At 39.2% G+C, this 15,492-nt stretch overlaps 1 long non-coding RNA gene, 1 other non-coding gene and 1 pseudogene across 2 annotated transcripts; all 3 read left to right on the forward strand.

Moving 5' to 3' along the window:
- The first annotated feature begins 47 nt into the window (after nt 1-47).
- LOC131273967 (uncharacterized) lies at nt 48-15,206 on the forward strand. The gene is made up of 2 exons (XR_009181152.2): nt 48-234; nt 14,332-15,206. It is a non-coding gene; the product is annotated as an uncharacterized lncRNA (long non-coding RNA).
- LOC101439527 (homeobox protein NANOG pseudogene) lies at nt 4,553-6,141 on the forward strand (annotated as a pseudogene).
- LOC131274117 (U6 spliceosomal RNA) lies at nt 13,351-13,458 on the forward strand. The gene has a single exon (XR_009181330.1). It is a non-coding gene; the product is annotated as a U6 spliceosomal RNA (small nuclear RNA).
- Nucleotides 15,207-15,492: the final 286 nt, after the last annotated feature.

A 15,492-nucleotide genomic window follows, 5' to 3' on the forward strand; every position in this document is an offset into this window, starting at 1 on the left:
CTTTGGTGACGGAGAGGGTGGGGCGCAGCTCTGGAGCTGGTGGCGGCGCGAGTTTGAGCGCTGCGCGCGGCGGCGTTCGGTGGCCTTTTCCCAGACCTGCGCCGACCCGCCCCCTTGGCTCCCGCCAACCTGCGGGGGGCCTAGTCCCGCCGGGATCTGACTAGCCCCTCTGATGGGGCCTGCGGTCCGGAAGAGGAAGACACGGCCCCCCCTTTTTTTTAATCGGGAAAGGTGGTAAGAAGAGCAAAAAAATATATTTATAATTGGAGGCCAATTATCGGCCTCTAAACCCATTTTAGAAGTGTGGGTTTGGGCCAGAATGTTGAGGGTGGGAGTAACTAAAGAGGTTGCGGTAATGTGCGGCGCGTGTACTGCGTTTTATAATCTCATAGTCCTGGAAAAGATACCTGAATAGTTCTTGAGCACAAGTGTATTTTAAATTTTAGCGCTGTGTCTCCCTAGGCTGGAATTTGGCTGCTCCAACAGCCAACCCTGCCTGGTTAGAAATAGATCCTAAAAACTAAAATGCTAAAAAGTACCCTGTAATTGGTTTAACAGAGCGTATTTTAGCTGGGTACGTTCCATATAAACTGCCTCCCACCCTCCATTTTTCTTTTCAGTTTAGCTGTCCTTCCCAACGTCGTCATCATCAAATGATATGTTCTATAAAAGTCACACGCATGTAGCTTTACCTTTTACATGACTACTTGTTCGTCAAGTGCTCTCCAAATCAGTTTTGCTAATTGTTCTTTGCCTAAGAAACAGCAGCCCACCAAAACTTCCACCGAGCCCATTCTGCCACCAAGAGGTTGATAAATCATTTATTAAATCAACACAATTTTCTTCAGCAGTAAACAATGAACAATGGCTAATACCATAACTTGACCTCCAATAAAGAAAAAACCAATAACAACCCGTTACTTAAATTGACCAAAATGATATTGGATGACTTTCAGACCTGGGATTTTTAATCATTGCCTAACAGAATCACATCAAACCATAATATATACAATTCATGGGAGACATAACATCATATAATGTATGTGATATATACTTATCATTTGGAGTACTTATGTTCTATTACAAGAAAAACTGGGGCTGTTCTGTTTTTAAAACATGTTTTTTACCCTTTTAAGCTCCAGAACCAAAATCCTGATTTTGGGGGATTGGAAGCACAGTAGAAATAAAAACAACTGGGAGTAAGACCAGGCTTTACTCTGAATGTGACCTTGGGCAAGTGACTTTCCTCTTTCAGTCTGAGTTTCTTTCTCACCCAATTAATGAGGCTGACATCCTCCATGCCCATCTCAAATGGGATAATGTTAATGAAGGAGCAGTGTAAATCATAAAGCACTTGGTGCATTGTGAAGTTCGAATAGTCTGTTTCCTGTCCTTTTTTGACTTTTCATTCATTCCATCTTTAAATCACACCCCCTCCCCCCCCAATATCTGTCTGACCATAGCAAATCAGATATAAATATTTGGCTCATTCTTTTGCCTAGTGTTAGCCAATGAATTTGTTGCAGAAAGTGGTGCATTCAAAATAAACTTGTTGGGAAGTGGATTTGGATCAACAGGATAGAGTGTCTGCCTACTACGTGGGAGGTCCAGGGTTCAAACCCAGGGCCTCCTGACCCACATGCAGTGTGGCCCACACGCAGTGCTAATGCACGCAAGGAGTGCCGTGCCACACAGGAGTGTCCCCAGTGTAGGGGAGCCCCATGCACAAGGAGTATGCCCCATAAGGAGAGCTGCCCAGTGTGAGAAAAGTACAGCCTGACCAGGAGTGGTGCCGCACACATGGAGAGCTGATGGAGCAAGATGATGCAACAAAAAGAGACACAGATTCCCTATGCCGCTGACAAGAATATAAGTGGACACAAAAGAACACACAGGGAATGGACACAGAGAGGAGACAACTGGGGGGGGGCGCGCGGGGAGCAGGGAAGAGGAGAGAAATAAATCTTTAAAAAAATAAAAATAGACTTGTCTATGGGAAGCAGATGTGGCTCAAGCAATTGGGCTCCTGCCTACCACATGGGAGGTCCTGGGTTTGTTTCCTGGTGCCTCCTGAAGAACGTGAGCTGGTGTGATAGGCAGGCACAGTAAGCTTACACAACAAGGTGATGCAACAAAGACAAAGAGGAAGGGCACAGCAAAGCAGGGAGCTGAGATGGTTTGGGAGATTGGGTGCCTCTCTTCCACATGGATGGTCCCAGGTTTGGTTCCCAGTATCTCCTAAAGAAAAGAGCAAACACAGAGAGCACACAGCAAATGGACACAGAAAGCAGACAGCAACTGCAATCAATGAGGGTTGGGGGGCATAAATAAAATAAAATTTTAAAAATAACTTGTCTAACAATTACAAAAAGGAGTGGCTGGGGCAGATACTTGTTTGATCATATTTTCAGGAGCAAAATCAGAACACAAGGTCTGCCATATTGCCTAGTATTTTTTTCTTTTATTATTTTTTCTATTCTGTCTAGTACTTTTCATTGCCTTCATTTGCTGGAATCAAACAGATTTTGAACCTCAAAGTGGGATATGGATAGGGAAATACAAGTAAACCACATCGATCACCTATATGGTACCTAGCAGGGTGTTAGGATTTTTTGTACAATATTTGACTGAATTCTCACAGCAATCCTGTAAGAGAGTTATTACTTTGCAGATTTCTCTGTGTGTGTGTCTCTCACATATACCAACGTGGGTATACACACACACATGAATGCCCCATAGTGGTTCAGTCAATATTAGAACCATGTTTGCGGTCTTTCTGCTACTCAACATTGTCTCACAAAACAATAACATTGCCAGAAATAAGAGAAAGTGAAGTCTATAAGTACAGTAAAAATTGAAAGTCCTCCATCATATACTTCCCCCAAACCTTGTAACTGCCCAGAGGTAATCATCATTAACAGAATAGAGTGCATACTTTGAGATATTTTCTATGCATTTATAAACATATTTACTTTGTGTTTTCAACATATATGGCACATATAGTGCAATGATTTGTTTTTTACTTAACAGGTCAGAATCAGACTATGTAAATCCAGCTTATCCTTGTTATGAGCCCCATAGTCTTCCCGATTGTCTTGGTACCATAACTGATTCAACCATTCCCTTACTGAGGATTATTAGGCTATTTCTTATTTTCCCTCTTACAAATAATGCTGCAGTAAATATACTGGTACATTTAGCTTTGGGCACAAATGTGAATATGTATCTAATGTTAAAATCCTAAAAGTGGAATTATTGTTTCAAAGGGTATATTTGTTATTGTTCTAGGTACTGCCAAAGTGTCCCCTAAAAAGACGGTATCAATTTACATACCAACCAAAATACATCAACAGTGCCTGTTTATTTCCTATAAAAACCATAGGTATTTGCTATTTTCTAAATAGATGATGAAATCCTGACACCTACCTGTAAGAAAGTTCTTTGAGCTCACACCAGAATCTGATGATTCAAATGGGCAATCTTTGCATTTTAATTTGAACTTTTGGCTCTGAAGACAATATCTACTGACTATGCGCTCATCAAGGAATATACAAATAATAAGATTAAACGCTGTCTTCTCTTGCTGCATTGGACTGGTTGGCTATTGTTAGTGTGGAGGGGACCCCTTCATCCAGCCTTTTAATATTTTCGTATCTGTATGTCTTCATATTTTTCTAAGATCTTCCAGTCAAATGCTTTTTTTTTTTAAGATTTATTTTTCCCCCTTTCCCTCCTCAAATGCTGCTGTTTTTGCTGTCTGTGTTGTCTTCTCATTTTCTCTCCTCTAGGATTCACCAGGATTCATTCCTGGAGACCCTGATGTGGAGAGAGATTCCCTGTTGTGGGAAAAGTTTGCATTTAATTTTCACAAAACAAAAGCCAGAGCCAGCTCTGCTACTCGAGGAGGGTGGGAAAGAGATTCTAGTGGCTTTGGCACACCAGGAATTTGCAAAGTGGCACCGAAATGAGGGGGAACCAATGGTGTGTGCTGGAGGTGGGACCAGAGCAATAAGGGCCAATAGTGAGAAGTGGGGGCAGGGCCAATAGTGAAAATGGCCCCAAATTTGAAAAGCCACCAAGAGTGAAACTGGCCGCTGGAGTCTGTCCAGCCAGGGTGTAGGGAGCCCCCTAGCAACAACTGAGAGCTGGAACCGTGGAACTCAGATGGTTTGGATAGGCTGTAACCCCTGAAGTTCCCAATCAATGGGGAGCAGGGGAGGGACCTGCGTGTTAGGTTTAGGGTATAAATGTTAGTGTTTCTTGCTGTTTGGTGCACCAGCCATTTTCTCCAGGTCGTGTGCCTGTTCTTGCAAGATCGTTAATAAAATTCTTTTCTCCTACACAATGGGGTGATCTTTTGTTTTGTTATAACACTTTCGAACACTGTCAATTGTGCCACTTCAGTTCCTGGTTTCTGCTGTTCTTCACTTTGACTCTCCCCTTGTCTCTCTTTTGATGTATCATCATTGTGCTGCATGACTCACTTGCACAGGCACCACTTCACCATGCAGGCACTCGCATGGGCATGGCTTGCCAGATGGGTATGCTTTCTCTTCTTTTTCACCAGGATGCCCCAGGGATCGAACCTGGGCTCTCCCATATGGTAGATAGAAGCTCTATCACTTGAACCATGTCCGCTTCCCCAGCCAAATACTCTTTAAGCCTGCTTTGACCATTCTCACAGTGTAGGTCTTTGATTTTTTTCCCCACTCATTCTAGTCAATAACATGAGTATGGATCTAGCTTCTCTCCAAAACCTGCCTTGTCCTGAAGCATCTGATTCTAGGCAGACTTCACCAATGCCTGAAATTTATGATGCTGAAAAAAATTATGCATCCTTGCAAATGTCATCTCCTGAGGTGCACCAGTTAGAGATAGTCACTGCTCTTCCTTCCTCCATGGACCTGCTTGTTCAGGATAGCCCTGATTCCTCCACCAGTCCCAAGGTGAAACTATCTGCTTCTATAGAGAAGAGCACAGCAAAGAAGGAAGATGAGGGACAGGTCAAGAAATAGAAGATCAGAACTGTGTTCGCTCAGACCCAGCTGTGAATACTCAATGACAGATTTCAAAGACAGAAATACCTCAGCCTCCAACAGGTGCAAGAACTTTCCAACATTCTGAACCTCAGCTATAAACAGATTAAGACTTGGTTCCAGAACCAGAGAATAAAATATAAGAGGTGGCAGAAAAACGCCAACTGGTCAAAGAGTGGCAACAGTGTGACCTAGAATGACTCAGCACCTACAGAATACCTGGGACTCTACTCTTCCTATCCCCAGGGGTGCTCAGTGAACACTTCTAGCAGCCTTCCAGTGTGGAGCAACCAGACCTAGAACAACCAGATTTGGAGCACCCATTCCTGTAACAGCCAGACCTGGTGCACCCAAGCCTGGAATAACCACGTCTGGAAACCAGGCCTGGAACAATCAGATCCAGAACAGTGAAGAGGAATACCGGCAGCCCCAGATTCAATTCTAGCAAAATTCTTATGACAGTGATCTGGAGGCCACCTTGGGAAGTGCTGGAGAAAGCCATAATGTAATACATCAAACTGTTTAGTATTTCAGTACCCCACAAACCATGGGTTTATTCCCAAACTACTGTATGAATGGAAAGCCTGAAAATGTGTGAAGATGTGGGTGAAGATGGGTATATAATCCAATTCATTCTGGGCAGAACCTGCATTACATCCTTGCAGAATTTTCTTGAGAGCTGTGTATCTGACTTTATCCTGGTTTTCACTGTGCAATTGGGGGGGTAGGAGTGGGTGTGTTTTGAGTCTAATCAGAGGTTTCAAAAACTCAAACAGGCCAGATTACCCTGGACAACATAAAAGATAAGATGTCTATGACTATAGATAGCTAGGTAAAATACTTGGATATTTTTAGGATCTGGCCTAAAATAGGACGTAAAAGTATAAAGATGTGTGATGGAGTACTCATTTTATAGGATTGGGAGTCTTCTTCACTTACTAAAAAACTGAATTTTTAAGATGAAGGGTTAAGTTATCATGACACCTCCTTCATTGATTTCCTCCACCCCTTCTGCTCTATGTTTTACTGCCTCTAATTTGTTCATTACTTTAATATTTGTAGATAGATATTTGGTCTTTACTGCATCATGGTAATGATTTGGCTGATTTGGGTTGTTGATTTATAAATTTAAGTATAGATAAATAAAATATATCCATAAAAAAGATTAACTGATTATATCATGTAGTAAAAAAATATGGAAAAGATATGTAATATGTTATTTCATAATGGGATTGGTCTTTGCACTGTTTTTCCGAAAATTAATGACACTTTGCTTTCAGGAATACAACAGTGGCCTTTCAACATGTATTTCTTCCAACCGGTCATAAAAAATAGGCACTTGAACAAACCACACCTACTCCTACCCTCCATGAGCGACCATGAGTCTGACTAACTGCATATTAGGTATCAAGTTCAAATTCACAATTCAATGGACTTTTTCTTCCAATTAATCTTAAAGTTGGGAAGGCCTGAAAGGATGCAATGGGTGAAATGTTTCTCTGTAATATCTATGAGGAGATTGTTTTTTATTTGCTTTTAAAAATACTTCATAAAATTGTACATAACATCACATATTTAGATTTCAAAAAAATTACTGATTTAACTTGGACAAAAATATGATTATATATGGTGCAAGGAGGGAAGGAATACCCTTTTCAAGAAACAATTAACCTGGGGAACCCCTAATCCAGGTTGCAAACCTATTCTTATTGACAATGTTGAGAATGTTTAAGGAAAATTATGACTATTTTGTCTGTGGAGTTAAATGCCCTGTGGCACCAAGACCTTGGTGAACATCTTCGTGGCCTCTAAGAACTTCGAATCAATCAGGAGCAGTCTCAACAATTGTCTGAATGTGAGTGGCTGCCTTCCTGAGAATATAGTGAAAAAAAAAAGTGTGGCAAGGCTGCTAAATGTAGGGGTTGTAGTTTAACATTCTGAAAAATTCTTACTGTTCTACTAGGTGACACTTAAGAGAGTGCACAGGTTCTCTTACTCATAGAGAAATGAGAGATGAAGTACCATATACCTAGGACCATTCTCAGACAGGACAGGGGAAGCCAGAATTGTGTTCCTTAAAATAGTTCTAAGCTAGAAATAATGATAAGCTGGGGTAATAGGTCTATATATATAAGAAGTAAAATGAAGTAGAGAAGGTATAGTTGATACCTATTTGTTGGGAAGGTTTGTCATCTCTTTCACACATAAAAATAATCCATTATGTATTAGACAATGAGAAACAGAGAAGGAAGTAAAAGCAAGGAAATGAAAAGAAGTGAAACAATCTCTTCAGTCAACAAATAATCTATTGAGAGCCCACTCTTTGCTAATCACTGTTCTAGATGCTAAGGATTCAACAGGGGAAAAAATCCAACAAAAATCTCTACTTTAATTAAGGGTCTAGACTAATGGAGAATATACAAATTAAATAACATAAGCCAGAAGAAGTGGTTTGTTGTATGGTGATAAGTGCTAAGGTTAAAAATGAAGCAAGGTAGGAAAATAAGAACTGTGTGTTGGTTACAATTTTACATAGGGTGACTGGGGAAGGCATCACTTAGAAATTTGGCATTCAAGTAAAGACCTGAAGGAGATTAAGGAGAAATACCTTGAAAATATTTGAGAGAAGAGCTTTCTAGACAGGTGGAAAAACAAGTCCAAAGGCCCTGAGGCAGGAGCATGTTTGGTGTGTTATTTACAGTGGTGTGCTAGAACCAGCTTGTACTGGCTTTTGGGAGCCAATTGTTAAATTTTCAGGACTTTTGCAAGCTGGTTGTCAAATATAGCTGTTAAAAAATTAAATTATAGAAACTTAGTATTAGATAAATTACATTAAAAACAAAGGTAATGAATATTCAAAACTCATCACTCTTTAATTATGTTATTGCATTTTACTGTTATCCATCCTCTTGAAGTTATTTACATCTATTATATATGCATGATGGAAATACTATATAATGGTATGCTATTACACATCTTTTCACAACTTTGTAATGCATGACATCACTTTGATAGCTTGAAATAAGCCATGGTGGGAGTATTTACACCACGAAAGTCAGCTAAAATTCTGGCCCTTTTTTTTTTCGAGAGCTGGTAGTTAAACTTTTACCAGTGTACAGCTATGTGTTAAGGACCACCAAGGAGGCCAGAGTAGTGATCAGAATTGACTGAAGGAGAGGGAGATAGGGCAAAGCAATAAAGGGGCAAGGTAGGGGGGCAAGTGATAGGGCCTTATCATAGCCCATTGTGAATGTTGTGGTTTTTCCTTCAAGTGAGTCCTGGAGCTATCCTGGCTTCTAATTTTAGGATCATTCTGGAGGCTGTGATGAGACTAGCCTGGGGAAGCAAGGAATAGGAAGAACCATTAGAAGACCCCAAAATAATCCGGGAATTGATTATGGCTTGGACCAGGGTGGTAGCCATGAAAGTGTTGTCATTCTCAATATACTTTGAAGGTAGAATAAAAATGACTTCCTAAAGGGTTGGATTGGGATATGTGAGAGAATTCAAGAATGGATTTCAGCCTTGGTGCCTGGAAGAATGGAGTTACCATTTTCTGAGACGGGGGAAGTCTGCAAGAAGAACAGGTTGATAGGATAGGATAGAATTAGAATCTCAGTTCCCTACCAAATCATAAATTCCTTAAAGGCAAAGGCTTTGTGCCAACTTTTTAATTATACTCAATAAATATTTTTTGAATTCCTGAATTAATCTTTTTTAGCTTTTGCAGTGAAATTAAGTCCTGGAAACTAATGTTGATGAAGAGATGCTGCTAGATATGCTATTCTGTGACTCTGTGACTGTGAACAAAAGGAGAAATGCTACTATATGCCACTCCAAATTAGGCTCATTACACTTCCTTTAATTCTCACCATTCAGTAGGTCACTCTGACTTTTTGCTTGTGTTGTACTGCCTGCCTGGTGCACTTGTTTTCTGACCTCAAGAAGAGATTCAGGTATAATAACCATTAGTAGTAAACTCGAAGAGCAAAAAAGAACAGTAATATATTATTACATGTTGGTAACCTATTATAAAAATCATGTTTCAAACCCTTAGTCTCAAATAATAAACTGGTAATATATCCTAACAACAACAATAAAAATTGTTCTGGCAGGTGCTCTGGCCCTAGAAGAAATGAAAAACCTATCAGGAAAGTGGTTGTGGCTCAAGCAATTGAGCTCCTACCTATCATATGAGAGGCCCCAGGTTTGGTTTCTGGTATCTCCTGGAGAAAACAAGCAAGACAATGAACTGGTGCAACAGGCAGGTGTGGCAAGCTGCTGCAACAAAATGACACAACAAGGAGACACAAAGAGAAAAGACAACGAGAGACAAAACAAACCAGGTAGCTGAGGTGGCTCAGGTGATTGAGCACCTCTCTTCCACATGGGAGGTCCTGGGTTTGGTTCCCAGTGCCTTCTAAAGAGAAGACAAGCAGACAGCAACCGCAAATAACGGGGGGGGGGGGGGGGGGGGTAGATAAAGAAATAAAACAAATCTTTTAAACAATAAAATAAATAACAAGTGTTGGAGAGGATATAGAGCAACAGGAACACTCATTTATCATTGTTGGGAATGTAAAATGTTGCAGCCACTGTGAAAATAGTTAGGAAGTTCCTCAGGAAGTTAAGGACAGAATTACCATATGACCCAGCAACTCCACTTTTAGGTAAATTCCCCAAAGAGTGGAATGCAGGGACTTGAACACATATTTGCACCCTGATGTTAGTAGTTGGATTATTCATAATTGCCAAAAGATGGAAGCAACACCAAGTGTCCATCAACAGATGAATGAATAAACAAAAGTGTACACACACACACAATGGAGTATTATTCAATTGTTTTAACAGGAATGACATTCTGATGCATGCAACAACTTGGATGAACCTTGAAGACATCATGTTGAGTAAAATAAGCCAGACACAAAAGGACAAATATTGTATGATCTCACTTAAATGAAATGATTAGAGTATGTAAAATCACAGAGTCAGAAACTAGAATCAAAGTTATCAGGGACCTGGTGGGGATGAGTAATGGGGAGTTAATGCTCCTTTTTGTACAGAGTTGGTGCCCCAATTGGTACAGATTTTCTGTTTGGGTTAATGGAAAAGTTTTGGTAATGGTCAGTGGTGACGGTAGCATAACACTGTGAATGTAATTAACACCACTGAATTGTGTAATTGAAAGTGGATAAAAGGATATTATCAAGAAAGTGAAAACACAGCCTACAGAATGGAAGAAAATATTTGGAAACCGTATATCTGATAAGGGTACAGTATCCAGAATATATAGAGAACACCCACAACTCAACACCAAAAAGACCAAGAACCCAAAGAAGATATACAAGTGCCAATAACCACATGAAAAGATGCTCAATGTCATTAACTGTCAAGGAAATGCAAATTAAAGCAATAATCAAATACCACTTCACACCCACTAGGTTGGCCATTATTTTTTTTTTAAATAAGTGCTGGCAAGGATGGAGAGAAATAGGAACCCTCTTACATTTTTGGTAGGAATGTAAAATGAAATAGCCATTGTGTAAAACAGTTTAGTGAGTCCTCAGCAAGTTAAACCTAGCATTTTCATGTGACCCAGCAATACCACTTCTAGGTATATACTCCAAAAAATTGAATGCAGGGACTGGAACAGATATTTGCACATCTATGTTAGTAGCAGCATTATTTGGAATTTCTAAAAGATGGAAGCAACCCCAAGTGTCCATCAACAGAAGAATGGATAAACAAAATGTGGTACGTGCATGCAATGGAATATCATTCAACAGTAAAAAGGAGAGAAGTTCTGATGCATGCTACTACATGGATGAAGCCTGAAAACATGTTGAGTGAAATAAGCCAGACACCAAAGGACAAATATTGTATGATCTCACTGAAATGAAATGATTAAAATATCTAAATTTATAGAATCAGAAATTAGGTCAAGGGTAGGAGGAGAAATGGAAAGTTAATGTTTAAATTGGTATGGACTTTCTATTTGGGATGATGAAAAAGTTTTGGTAATGGAATTGGTGATGTTAGCACAAAATGATGTATGTAATTAACACCACTGGATTGTATAATTAAAAGTGGCTAAAATTGGAAATTTTAAATTGTCTATATGTTACCACAATAAGAAAAAAACACAAACACATATAACTGTACAAAATGACACATGAATCCTAATGGAAACTATGGACTATAGTTAATAATGTAATTTTTTCTTTTTCCTTTTTTTTTTTTTTTGAGGTACTGGGGCCATTGAACCTGGGACCTCGCTTGTGGGAAGCTGGCACTCAACCACTGAGCCGCATCGGCTCCCCTGAATTGTTTTTGTTTGTTTGTTTGCTTGTTGTTTGCTTTTGTTTTTTTAGGAGACTGGGGACTGCACCTGGAACCTCCCATGTGGGAAGCGGGCGTCTGCTCCCCAAGTTAATAATATGCTAATAATAATGTGTCATCAATTGTAGCAAATGTACCGCACCAATGCAAAAATGTTAATAAAAGGGGAAACTGTGTTGGGGAGGGGAGGGGGATGTGAGAATTCTATATTTTCTACATGATCTATAACTGCTCTAAAAATTAATTTCTAAAAAAATTGAAAAAATTATCAAATTGAGTAGATAGATTGTAATAGTCAGCCAAAGAGCCAGAAAACTATTGGCTTTTATAAAGGGTAGTTATTTGGGGTAAAGGCATACATTTACAAGACCTACAGAGTCCACTCAAGGCTGCTTTCTCACCAAAGTCAGTTGCCAGGTGTTGAAGCAAGATGGCGGATAATCTCTATCTGGTCACTCAGGCCTTCTCAGCTGCTCAGCTGCTCTGTTCTCTTTGGCTACAAACTATTAGGCAATGGCTCATCTCTGTTCCCGGGGTACTAGCTGCTTGAGCCTTCTCCTTTATGTCACATGGCAGGCCCAAAATGACCAAGTTTTCTTCTCTTCCATGTCTTCTTCTGTGTGTCTTTTTGAGTGAGTGTCCATTTATATATGCCAAAGGGGGCAGGGCTCAACCTGAGCTACACCTTACTGACATAGCCCAATCAGAAGCCCTGAATTGATTTTATCAAGTAAACTTGATCAGAGGCCCCTCACCAAATCTAATACAAAGGGCATCACACCTAGAGGAACAGACCAGTTTACAAATATAATCCTTCTCTTTTTTTGGATTCATAAAAATAATATCTGCCACAAAGGTCATAACTCTAAGTAGATCAGGAGGTGAAGGTAATAATAAAAACAACCATAAGTATAGTTGTGACTAACATTTATTTAGCACTTACTATATGCCAGGAACTTTTCTAAATGTTTTTTCTCATTTAATATTCACAACAACTTGATGGGATAGGAATGATTATTATTGCCACTTTAAGATGAGGAAATGAATGCAGGAGGTTAATGCAATTAAAACAAAGGGAGAAGAAATATAAGAAATTACTTGATAACCAAACTGGAAGACATTTTGTAAATTCCAGAATATTTCAGAGAAAGAAAAGCAATAGAAATACTATACCTCAGAAGGAGTGGAGCATGTAGATGTACTGGGATCTTTTCTAAAGATTTATTCTAGATTGGCTAGCCTGGTTAACATTTTGCTCAGGCATTTGAAAAAAGTCACAATTCATGAAATATTTTCTTAAGAATGTTTAGCATGATTTTCCAGTACAACTCTTTATTTCTCATGTATCTAGAATCTGAAGATTTTCACATGAATATTTAAACCTCTTTCATATGAAAAGTAAAGTAAAAAATACTACATAAATACATAACCCATTAGAGTCATAATTTCTATAATTCTAGTCCTCTGTAGATGAGGCTCTATGCCATTTATTTAAGAAATGTGAAAACAATATATATGCATTATATTGTAATATCCTTCTCTACAAGTTCTTTTTATAGTAATTGTTTAAATCCACAGGTGTGAAAAAAATTTTTTTTGTACATATATACATTCATTCCTCCTTTCCCTCTTCTCACTTTGGAAAAATTGGAAAGAGAAAGTGTGCGCTCTTGGAATTGAAGAAGTCTTCTCAACACTTAAAAAAACAAAAACAAAAAAACCCTGTAATATAGTTTGTAGGTTGTCAAATGGGCGTCTTTACCAGACTTTGGACACTTTATTTTTTTGGCTGGATAAAATAGTCTTCTGCAAATCAGTTAATAGCAGTTGTTGTTTGTAAGAAAATGGCTTGATAAATTAACCATTTACCAGTATCAACTCTTTGCAGGCACTCTATATATACAGATAGTCACAAATAAGTCAGAAATGAGACCAAGGTAAACACAAATTTCTAAATGTTTAAATGCTTGATAAAATGCTCACTTTGGCAGCACATATACTAAAAAAAGAAATGATACAAGAGAAGATTAGCATGGCCCTATTCAAGGATGATGTACAAATTTGTGAAGTGTTCCGTATTTTTCCTTCCTCTTCATTAAAAAAATCCTAAAAGGGTGGTTCAAAGTCTAAAGAGATTAAAAAAAAAAAAAAATGCTTAATAAATTAAAAAGCAGTATCTTAAAAACCCTTATATACACTGAAATTTTGGTTGTGCCATTATAACATGAACACAGGAAGTGTGACAATATAAATTCAAACTAAAATGATTTTTTCCTGTTCATATTGATGATTATTTCATGACATTTTTATTAGCCTGAAAAGATCCAATTGATTGGATATTCTCTGTAAAAAAGTATTTTAATATATATATTTACGTATTTCGAGATCAGTCTGAAATATTTTGAAAACATTTCTTAAGTCTGTCCTACATGAGTCAAATTATAACAAAGGATATAATGAAAATACTTTGTCTAATAATTTAACTATAGGTTTGTGCAGAACCTGAATATAATTTCCATTCTCATCACTAATGCTCTATGCAGTCTTTTCTTTCCAGATTGTGTTTACACTATGACAAGCAAAACTTCTTTCACTTTACTGGTTAACAATAGAATTCCCCATCAAGGGTGTTACAGTGAACTTGGGAGGAGGAGAGTGCAGAGTGAGCAAATAAAATGGGTAAGGGTGGGTGAAGCTCAGGCAGCAGAAGAGTGACTGCACCAAAACAAGTGGAAGACCGCAGCAGCTGGAGGGGTGGTGGGGATGTGCAGTCGCAGGCAGGAGGCACTGGCTTAGCTGAAACCATATGCTATCCAGGAGGCTGAGTCAAAACAGCCTACAGAAGTGCCAGACTAAGGAGAGAGAACACAGTGCTGGGTTGGCCTTTAGATCCAATGAGGTGGGAGACAGCGACATCACAGACTTAATAACCCATGTGGTATGTGCACTCTTCCAGGCAGAAGCACCATCTTTGCCATAGACCAATGGGCTGAATCCAGGGAAGCTAGGAAGAAGGAAGAAGAGGTCCTGTGAATGGAACTGGTAAAAACAGTTGAAGCATGTTGCTACTTCACCAGGTTACAAACCTCCCTATAAGAGCAAAGGTTTCAGTTTTCTGATTGGAAGGAGTGGGCCAGGGGACCAAGAAATCCATGCTATACACAGATTAGTCCAGCGGTTTAGAGAGACCCTAAGAATCTATGCCTATTCTAGTCCTTTCAAAATCCAGGGTGGGTCACTAGGGCCCCCATTTTCTGAGGAGTTCTGGTTTCCATTGCCACGGCTAGAGAAGACTGAAGGTGAGTAGATGAAGTTCTTCACCCAGTCATGTCATAAGAATTTGTCCAGTCTTGTCTTATATAGTAGTGTCAGCTCTGAAACTAGGGAGAAATGTTGTGAAGGCTTGATGCTGGATGGACCTCAGAAAATCATATCCTTAGAACTAATCTTTTCCTGTGGGTGCGAACTTGTTTAGGTGGGAACTTTTGATGAGTTGTTTTCAATAGGGTGGGTCTTAATCCTTCTACTGGAATCCTTTATAAATGGAATGAATACAGAGAGTGAGACTCCCACAGAACACAGAGGAAAAAACACAGGAGCATAGAGAGAAAGCCACGAAAGCAAGGAGCTGAAATCAATTGAACCCAGGAGAAAGGAAGACAGAAGCTGAAGCAATGAAATCCAAAACCTGGAAGAGAAGGGAGAGACTAGCAGGTGCCACCAGTCTGATTTTGGGGAGAAAGCATTTCATGACAATGCCTTGATTTGGGTACTTTCATGGCCTTACAACTGTAAACTTGCAACCTAATAAATCCCTATTGTAAAAACCAACCCATTTCTGATATATTGCTTTTGGCAGCTTTTAGCAAACTAAAACAAATGTGAAAATATAAAACCTAGTTCTTGATGTAAATGAGACTATGTTAGGCCAACAATGATCATTTTTCCATCAAAAGAGTTCATTTATTCCTAATACTTCACTGAGATTATGAGATTGCAGAATGCAGACTTTTGGGGCTCCCTGCCTCCAGATATTCCTTTCAAATTGTTCAGCCTGGCAATTATACCCTCCAGCAGAATCCCCAAGGCAGGTGTGAGTGCCTTCCAGAGTTGAGCT

The sequence above is a fragment of the Dasypus novemcinctus genome, chromosome 17, assembly GCF_030445035.2.
Source record: "Dasypus novemcinctus isolate mDasNov1 chromosome 17, mDasNov1.1.hap2, whole genome shotgun sequence".
NCBI lineage: Eukaryota > Metazoa > Chordata > Mammalia > Cingulata > Dasypodidae > Dasypus > Dasypus novemcinctus.